We start from the raw sequence: 9,070 nt of genomic DNA on the forward strand, positions 1-9,070 counted from the left end.
GCGGCCTGCTCTCAGCGTGGTGCTCTGTGTGTCCGTGTCTAGCACACGTTCGCATCGTCAGATCTCTGAGCTGGGGTGAACCTCAGGGCCCCGGAGAGCTGTTGTCGGCAGGGCCTCCTTGCCTCTGTCCCTGAGAACCGGTCCTGGCCACGCTTACCGTGGCTCCTCGGTAGAGCTGTGAGCGCCACTGGCAGGGAGACCCGCGGCCCGTGGGGACGGGCCCAGAATCCTCCCGGCCAGTGAGCAGAGGCTGCGGTGACCGAGGCTTGAGCCTCCCTCCGCCAGATTCCTGCCTGTGGGTGGTCGCGGCTGGCGTTTAGAAATGTGGCTCCATCGGGGGAAGGATGAGTTCAGTCCAAGGAGAGAGTCGCATCAGAATTTGAAGTGTGGGAGACACTAAGCTGTCGGGTGAGCTTGGCCATGATGCAGGAGTGTTCCGCACAACACGGGGCTCCTGGCTGCAGAGAGGAGTCCTGTCAGTGCGCCTATGCGGTCAGTGACCCACGGCGCAGAGCGAACAGCGGGGCTCTGGTGGAGAGGTTAGGGATGTGTTGACAGATTTCTGTTACGTTTTCCGCTTCGTTGCGCAGATGTAGTGCGACAGAAGTGTGTGTGTGAACTGCTCGTTCGGTGTGAACTCAGAAATTGTATGATCACGAGAAAACGTCCCCCCATTTTCATCAGCACAGTTCTCCTTGCTTTAAAAACAGCGATGGCATCTTCGGTTCGGTGACGTGCTGTAAGTGTTGCCCATCTATGAGCTTTGTCTGCGGTGTTGTCACCGAACCAGGGTCTCTCCCTCTCTCTCTTTTTAAGTAGGTTCTACTCACAGCGAAGAGCCCAACACCGTGCCTGAGCTCACGACTCTGAGACCAAGACCTGAGCTGAGACCAAGGGTTGGACGCGTAACTGACTGAGCACCCCCGGCTCCCCAACTAAATTCCTTTTTTTTTTTAAAGATTTTATTTATTTATTTGAGAGAGGGACAGTGAGAGAGAGCATGAGTGAGGAGAAGGTCAGAGGGAGAAGCAGACTCCCCATGGAGCTGGGATCCCAATGCGGGACTCGATCCTGGGACTCCGGGATCATGACCTGAGATGAAGGCAGTCGTCCAACCAACTGAGCCACCCAGGCACCCCTCCCCAACTAAATTCTTAATTTTGACTCCAATTCATCCATTTTGGTCTCACTCTGTGTGTGTGGGAGGACTTGTCCATACTCCACGGCGTCGCAAGGACATTCTTCCACATTTTCTTTTGTTACCTCTTTGATCTCCATTTTCTTTTGTTACCTTTTCTGACCATTCTTGCTTTTGATTTTGATGTTTTTATATTTCCTTCATCTTTGTCTTATTTCGCATTTTTTCCCCAGGTCCTTCATTTCATTTAACTACTTCTTTCTTAATGAGTTTTAAAATCAAAGGTTTGCCACTTATCTGTGTTGGGGTTATAGCTCACTTTTTGTTGTTGTTCTTTTTTAAGTACTACAAGTTAGCCCGATAAGAAAACTAGTGGCTGATTCATCAATACCACTTGCTAATTTTACACTTCAAAAGTAATGAGAAGACGGCACCTGGTGGCTCTGTCGGCGAAGGGGCTGCCTCTTGATTAAGGCTCGGGTCATGGTTTTAGGGTCATGAGGTCAAGTTCTGCGTTAGGCTCCGTGCTCAGCTCCGAGTCTTCTGGGGACTCTCTCTCTCTCCCTCTGCCTCTACCCCGTTCCCGCGTGTGTACTCACACTCTCTCTAGAAATAAATAAATCTGAAATAGTTCATCGGTTAGGTTGAGTGGAGAGCCAGGAGACCGGTGTGCAAGCAGGGTGGAGTGACATCAGTTCTGTGTCGTGTGGCCCCAGGGTGATGTGACAGCACGTGCCCTGGAATGTGAATATCTGCTCAAATCTACCTCTGTCCTCTCTCTCCCCAGCCCCCCCCCCAGCCACAAAATTATGGTGAATGGAAAGAAATGTGTCAACTTTGCCTCCTTTTATTTCCTGGGATTGTTGGATAACGCTCGTGTTAAGGTAAGTAGGTCCTGTGCGGAACTGCCGATTACCTACAGACCTGGGCAGGACAGAAGAGACCAAGTAGAACATGGGAAGGGGCTCCCTCTGCTGGCCACTGGCCGTCGCTCTTTCTTGGCAGAGCTGTGACCAGAGTTGACAGAGTGGAGGCAGTCAGGGTGTGTGGTGTGGCTTGGCGGCCGCGACATCTGGGCAGCCCTGTGAGCCAGCCCCCAGGTCACAGTCGGAGGTGTGCCTCGGAAATGGCTCTGTGTCCCGGAGGGCGGTGAGCCGTTCGGAGGAAAGACTTCTGCCCAGAAATGCCAAAAATCATAACGGCCTTGAGTCAACCATGTTTGGGCGAGGAGACTAACACCGCTTTTCCACGTTTTAAGGTCTGTCCCTCCATCTTCGCACGTATCTGCTCTCCGTGTCCCATCAGAGTCGCCACGCTTCTAAGAGAGCAAGGAACATAGTTGGCGGCGGGGGCGCTGGGAGGGGGCTAACGAATAGGGAGCGTCGGTTGTGAGCCCTGGAGATAAAGCATTAAGACTGGACATTTCTCCCACAAAGGTGGCAGTTTTGGCGTCTCTGAAGAAGTATGGCATGAGGACTTGTGGACCTAGAGGATTCTATGGCACGTTTGGTACGTATGGCTGTCTCCTTCACACCACGCACCCGCATCTAACAACGGACTCAGATTAGTTTCAGAACTCGGAAAAGAGATCCATGATGAACTAGCGTTGAGTGGGTGAGTCTGTGCGTGCGAGGGGCCCTGGTGCTTGTGGAGGAAAGGACCTGCTGCCCAGGGCCAGCTCGTCAGCCCGGTGGAGCCTAAGCTGCTCTCGTAGGCGCCCCAAGGACCATGGCACGAGGGGACCCAGTTTGTTTCTGTCGCATTTGCCTGTTGAAGGGGATGGGTCCTGCCGCAGATGGCCCTGCTCTTCACATTCGTACAGGAACCGACTTCTTCCCTGTGCCCTTCCTCCAGTGCCGAGCCCACCATCCTTGTGCTTTTCTGCGAGGGTGCAGCTGGGGGCCGGCGTGGAGGAGCAGGCCGCGCGGCTGCAGTAGCCCTCAAGGCAGGCACAGGATGTTGCACATGGCTCTGCCCACCTTCCACTGGGAGCCCAGACCCTGGCTCGAGCCTTGCTGTGAGTGGGCTGGGGGATGGCTCCAGCTGGGCAGCCGCCTCCTGCGGGAAGGGAGACAGGACAGATGGGGTGGGAGGTGGCGAAGGATCAGTGATGGGACTCTTTCTGGAAGGAAGAGGGTCACTGGCGACCAGCTGGGTTTGAGGATGAGTGTGATTCCAAACAGGACGAAGTCCCCAACTCCGAGTCCTCAGGGAAAATGTTGTTAAATGACCGTTCACATGAATATAGTACTGGACATAACATTCTGGCTTCCACATGGCAGCTTGTGGGGAAAATAGAGCCTGGGAGATGGCTTCCATCTTCTCTTCTGTCCAAGTTTGCATGTCTAAGCCTGTGCGTGTGTGTGTCTGTCTGAAACAGTGAAGGTGTTTTTATTGAAGGGAGAACCTTTCTGTACTCCATAGCTAGCTTAGTGTTAGATCATTGGTATTGGAAACAGACAACAGAGAAGGTGTCCCAGTATTTTAAGCTGGAACAGGTCTGAAATATCGTGTGTTCCAGCAACCCAGTCCTTCAGAAGCAGCGTGGAAGGTTCAGAGAGGTTACGTGACTTCCTCACAGTCACACAGCTCATGAATTTCAGCCTTATAACGAGGAGCCAAGTACTCTGATGCCAGCCCTGATGGCAGGACCAAAGACTTGCAGAGCACCGGTCAGTCCCCCTTTAGTCTAGTGCAGACATGGTTGTCTGCGTTGTTGTTACTGGTAAGTAATTATTTCCTAGATGAGTAGTATTAGAGAGCTAGGCAAGACATTTTTTATGGGTGGTTCGTTGTAATCTCATCAACAAGAATTTCTATGATTTGCTTGCTGGGGCTAAAAAAATTAATTTCTTAAAAGCATTTCTTTCTAGCGGATTTTATTTGCATGTGTGGCCTTGACTTCTTCTTGGGAGTCAATTTAAGAAAATAGCAGATTTATTGCTGAATCAAGTCATGAAAAAGAAAGGTTTTAACTCTTCGAAACCAGTTTTCCCAGAGCCAGTAAAATAGCCCAGTCAGCTCGGTGTGTGGCTCCCCCAGACTGGAGTGTGCAGTAGCGGCTATCGTGGGCTTCCACACGCAGGATCTTTAGTTCATGGTTTCTTTCTTTTTTTTAATATTTTTATTTATTCCTTTGACAGTGAGAGAGGGAGCACAGGCAGGGGGAGTGCGAGAGCGAGAAGCAGGCTTCCCGCTGAGCAGGGAGCCCGATGCGGGGCTCAATCCCAGGACCCTGAGATCATGACCTGAGCCGAAGGCAGAGGCTTAACCACTGAGCCACGCAGATGCCCCAAGTTCATGGTTTTTAAGTTAGTATTTTTGATTGAATAATTCAGCCCATGATGTAAGCTTTGGAAGGTTCACAGAGAGTGAAAGTTGTCTCCTCCCCCACCATTATCGCAGCACCCCTCCCCCCCCCGGCCCCCACAAAAGGCAGCTACTAAGGAGCTACTACTATGAGTCATTCCTTACTTATTCCTCCAGGGACGTTTTTCAGCGAATGCAAACGACTTCCGTACATACATTTTCCCTCTATTTTTACAAAAATGGCAGCATAGCCTGCATGTGTTCTGTACCTTGCTGTTGGAGTGAGTTTGAAATTTAAATTTGGTTTGGGTTTTTAGGGGTCCCGAGCAGACTCCTTGCTGAGCGCAGAGCCTGACGAGGGACTCAGTCTCACAACCCTGAGTTCATGACCCGAGCCGAAATCAGAAGTTGGACGCTCAACCAACTGAGCCACCCAGGCCCCCCACGAAAGGTGATTTTTTTACTGTCATCTTTTTTTCCCCCGGGAGTAATACATTCAGGCATCTACTTTCAAAGATGAAGAGAATTCCTTGTTTAGCTCTTTTCTCAGCTTTTCAAAATGAATGTAAATCACTAGTGAAAATAAATTTCTTCAGTAAAATGTTCTCCTTTTTATTATTTCATAGTAACGTATTAGATGACATTAGATGATTAACACAGAAAAAAGAAGTCAAATGACGGTTGAGTTAAAATTCATCTAGTTTCTTGGGCTGAATGTTCTGCCTTTGGCAAATAGAACCACTCAAGGTCTCTGGTCATCTCGTCAGGACCATGTGATTAGGAGTTTTCCAGCTTCTTATTTTATTATCAGAGCGTGTGTTTGAGAAGAGCATCAGGATTTCTCAGGTCGCAGAGAGGACTTTCCTCTAGGGTTCGGGCTGCGCGCTTGGACACTTTGTCTTGTCCAGCTTCTCGGTTTTCCTTGAATGCATTCAGATCTCTTTTGCTGGAGGTTATCACCGGTTTCCCAGTATCTGCTTTGCATACACGGTGCCTGCTTGACTCTTTGTTCTTAAACTAAGTCAGAATACAGTCAGTGGCAGGATTTCGTGGTGAAGGATGGTGGCATTTAATTGTGTTCAGGAGCCATTAGTGAACAAGTAAATCTCTCAGTTTATTTTTCAGAATATATTCTTTCTTTAATTCAGAGTAGTCAACTAAGTCATGCCTGCATGTTTTATTAGGAGGAACATTTGGTGATAACGTTTCTAGACCTGCCACTTCTTCCTACTAACCGTCACGGGATTGCTTTTGCAAGGCAGGAGGGGACAGCCCTTGTTCGCACAGCTTAGAACATTTTGGCAAGAATCATGTAAGATGCTGCGCGTAGAAACATTTTGGAGAACACTCAGCCCTATATGCTCTAATGAGTGCGTAAGTGTATTATTCATACTTTTAAGAAAAGTTGTCCTTGTCTCCAAGGATTAAAAAGAAAACAGTATGTAACACAAAATACAGAAGCCTTAAGAAAAAATGTAGTTGGTGGTTTCTAAACTGTTCTGAAGTTGACTGTTTTGTAGACTTCCCTTTGGAAGACAACCAAGAAAGCCAAAATACCTCTTAGCAGAATAAAAAAGGAGATACATAAAAGGGAAGGCAAATGGAAAAATTACTATAATATGAGGTTCTTAAATACGTGGGGTTTGGACAACTTAATTAGAAAATGGTGTAACTGCTTTTTTCCTTTTAAAAGAAAGCCTTTTATCCTAAAAGTATTGATTTACCTGTACAAACACTTAAACGGTGTATTGGTTTTTCCATGCTGGGTGTTACTGTGAGTGTTTCGCGGGCATTGACTCGTGGTTCTGGTAACAGTCCTTTGAGGCAGATCTGACTGTTCCCTCTTTGACAGAAGAAGGACCTGAGAGGCACGCAGCAGTGTCAGGCCTGCCCTGGTCCACACCTGGTGAGGCGGGGGGCCAGATCTCAAACCCCCTGTGATGACTGCCGTGGCCAGGCCCTGCCGTCGTGCCAGACATCCTGTACCCGGCCTCGAATCCATTCTGTTAGGTTCTGGTTAGGGAGCAGGTGCAAGAAAGGGCCGTGAGTGCTGGGAGGGACACACAGCTTTCTGGGCACCTCTGTCCATGGCCTCTGCCCTGCAGCGTGTGTTCCTGGCGGTGACTCCGTGGGTGCGGTGCTCTGCCTGCACTCAGTGCAGATCCGTGGAGCAGCTGGTGGAACAATTCGTCTGCATGGAAGACCAACATCAGGAACAGGAGAGCGCGGCCCGGCGCTTTCCCTGCTGGCTGCCTCCTCCTCCCTTGGCTGAGAGTTTAGTCATTGCTCAGAGTAGCTGTCACATGTCAGAAGTCAGGCAGTGCTGCACACCCGCCTATCCCAAAACCTGCTCTGCGAGGCTGCCATCAGCTAAAGCCCAGTGTCTCCAGGTACAAGGAGGAAGAGGCCAGTCTTTGTTAGACTTTTGGGAAATGCAAGAATTGGTAAGTCATTGACTTACTGTAAAGGCTTCTTAACCACTTTTTGGCAGTGATGTAAGAGCAGTTACGATGGTGGGAACATTTCCAGCATGCAGTTTTCATCCACTGCGTAACTAATGCTGAAGCCCTGAAATTAAGTCAAGATTGTTTGACTTTACCATCGCTCGTCAGTGAAAAAAGGAGTCGTGTAAAGCAGAGTCTACAGAATGATTCAAAGTCTTCTTTGTATTTAGCAAACATAGTTCTTGTCCATAGCAGATGTTTTGTTTTTGAAATGGAGATACTGGATGAGAGCAGTTCTGGGGCTCGTCTGCTAACTGAATCATGGAGATTTGGGGTAGATAGTCCTGATTTAGAGGCCCCGTGCAGAGGGGGACTTGGCCTCATTCTGATCAGAAGTGGGGGTGACAGGGGCTTGCCTGCAGGCACCCTGCATAGAGCGTGCTGAGGAGGAGGCAGGAGCTCCTCGTCGGCGGGGGAGGCCCAATTCTCTAGCATGTGGCCGCTTCCCTCGTTCTCGTCCGATTTTCCCCGAAACCTTTCACTGGCAGCGTGTGGCAGAGGGTGGGCCGTCAGGGTCAGGATCATGTCCTCTGTGTTGGTGATGTCACAAGTCTGATGCTCAAAACCTAAGCACCTGTGTGACGCCATTTGGATCACATGGGACACAGTCATCAACTTCGTTACCGTAAAGTCCCACACTTAGCTGATGTCAATGTCGTCTGTGCAGTGACCGTGACCTCTCGGGAATGGACGTCAAACGGCACTTCATGTGCTTTTCATAATAGGCTGTGTTGGTGTACATTTTAACTGCCTACAGGAAGAGGCACGTTTGGTCTTTCATGTACACGTGTCTTGGAGGAATTGTGAAAATGAACTGCTTATCCCATTCTAATCAGATCATGATAAAAGAATGGACTTTTTAAAAATATGTTTTAAAAACATATGTTTTTAAATATGTTTTAAAAATATAAAAATATGTTTTAAAAAGTGTTTAGATGAGGGAAGTCCAGTAATGTTCTCCGTTCATTTGTTAATCAGACGTGCAGTGGCTGCCAGGTAAAGCTGGGTAGTCTGGTAAGCACAGGGTCAGGGAGGGGGACTGGGTTCGAGCCACCTGACAGAGGGGCACAACTGAGAGGCAGGGAGCAGCTGGCGCAGGAAAACTCCAGGACTCCAAGCCTGTAGGAAGAGACGAGGGGCCGGGTCCCGCCTGTGGCCTGCCCTCCTGAAGCAGCGCGGTGCCCCATGATTCCTGACAGGAGATGAGCGCATTTGCTCGTGAATGGAGGGCGCAGGTGGGAACTCGCCGCCGTGTGGCCGACGGCAGCAGGCAGGTGTCCTGAGCTAAACCCAGCTCGATGGCAAGAGACCTGCAGTGCGGAGCGTGAAAACTGAGCATACGTACCCAGCAAGTATGCTAGAGCTCGCCTCAGGCATCCGCTTCCCTGACCCTAGACGGGGAGTGCAGCAGAACTCTGACTGTTGTCTGGGTGTGGGTCCTGCTGTGGTGAAAAGAGCTAGAGGAATTTTTAAAAGTCCTCCTCTCTCTGGGTAACGCCTCGTTTAGGACCACTTCAAAGTTTTCAGGTTCAGAGCCGGTCCGTGCACTGTTTATTCTAGCCACCGCCGGGGCGTGTGGCCTGCCTGCTGGGGTGTGTAGCCTGGCACCGGGGCCTGGGAAGGTGAGCGGCCGTGAGCCACCGTGATGGGCAGTCCCCGGTTAGCGGGCGCAGTCCGTTCCAGCTGTTACACCCGTGTTCTTCTCAAGTAGCTCTTGTAAACGACAGCATTTCCCTTTGTTCATTTTTGCGCATCTCAAGTCCCCGAACACTCAGCGGAGAGTCGGACGGAGAGCGAGCGCCGTGGAGCCGGAGCAGGTGCGTGCCGCGTGCGGGCGCTGCTCTCCGAGGAGGGAGTGTCGTCGTCTGCAGGGTGCGCGGGCTCTTCTACCCGTCTTGTCTTTTCCTTTAAGTCAGTTTCCAGTTGTCTCAGTGTCTGCTGTGGTACGTTCTGCTAAATGGGAAAAGGCTTTAATACTGCGTCACACATTAGTAAAGCCTCCATGTGGTTGGTTGAGGGAGTTAAAGCAGGTGAAGTCGCTGGGCCTTGTGTGGCCGAGCTGGCCTGGCGGAGAAGCGAGAGCCAGGGTCGGTGCGGCCCCACTGATACCTCGTAGGGC

General features: G+C 50.3%; 1 protein-coding gene across 1 annotated transcript in view; it reads right to left on the bottom strand.

Annotated features, from left to right (window-relative positions):
- The window catches only part of LOC116569313 (serine/threonine-protein kinase MRCK alpha-like), a 92,583-nt gene that overhangs the window by 76,382 nt on the left and 7,131 nt on the right, over positions 1-9,070 (bottom strand). The window lies entirely within an intron of this gene.

This window comes from Mustela erminea, chromosome 11 (genome assembly GCF_009829155.1).
Source record: "Mustela erminea isolate mMusErm1 chromosome 11, mMusErm1.Pri, whole genome shotgun sequence".
NCBI classification, from domain to species: domain Eukaryota; kingdom Metazoa; phylum Chordata; class Mammalia; order Carnivora; family Mustelidae; genus Mustela; species Mustela erminea.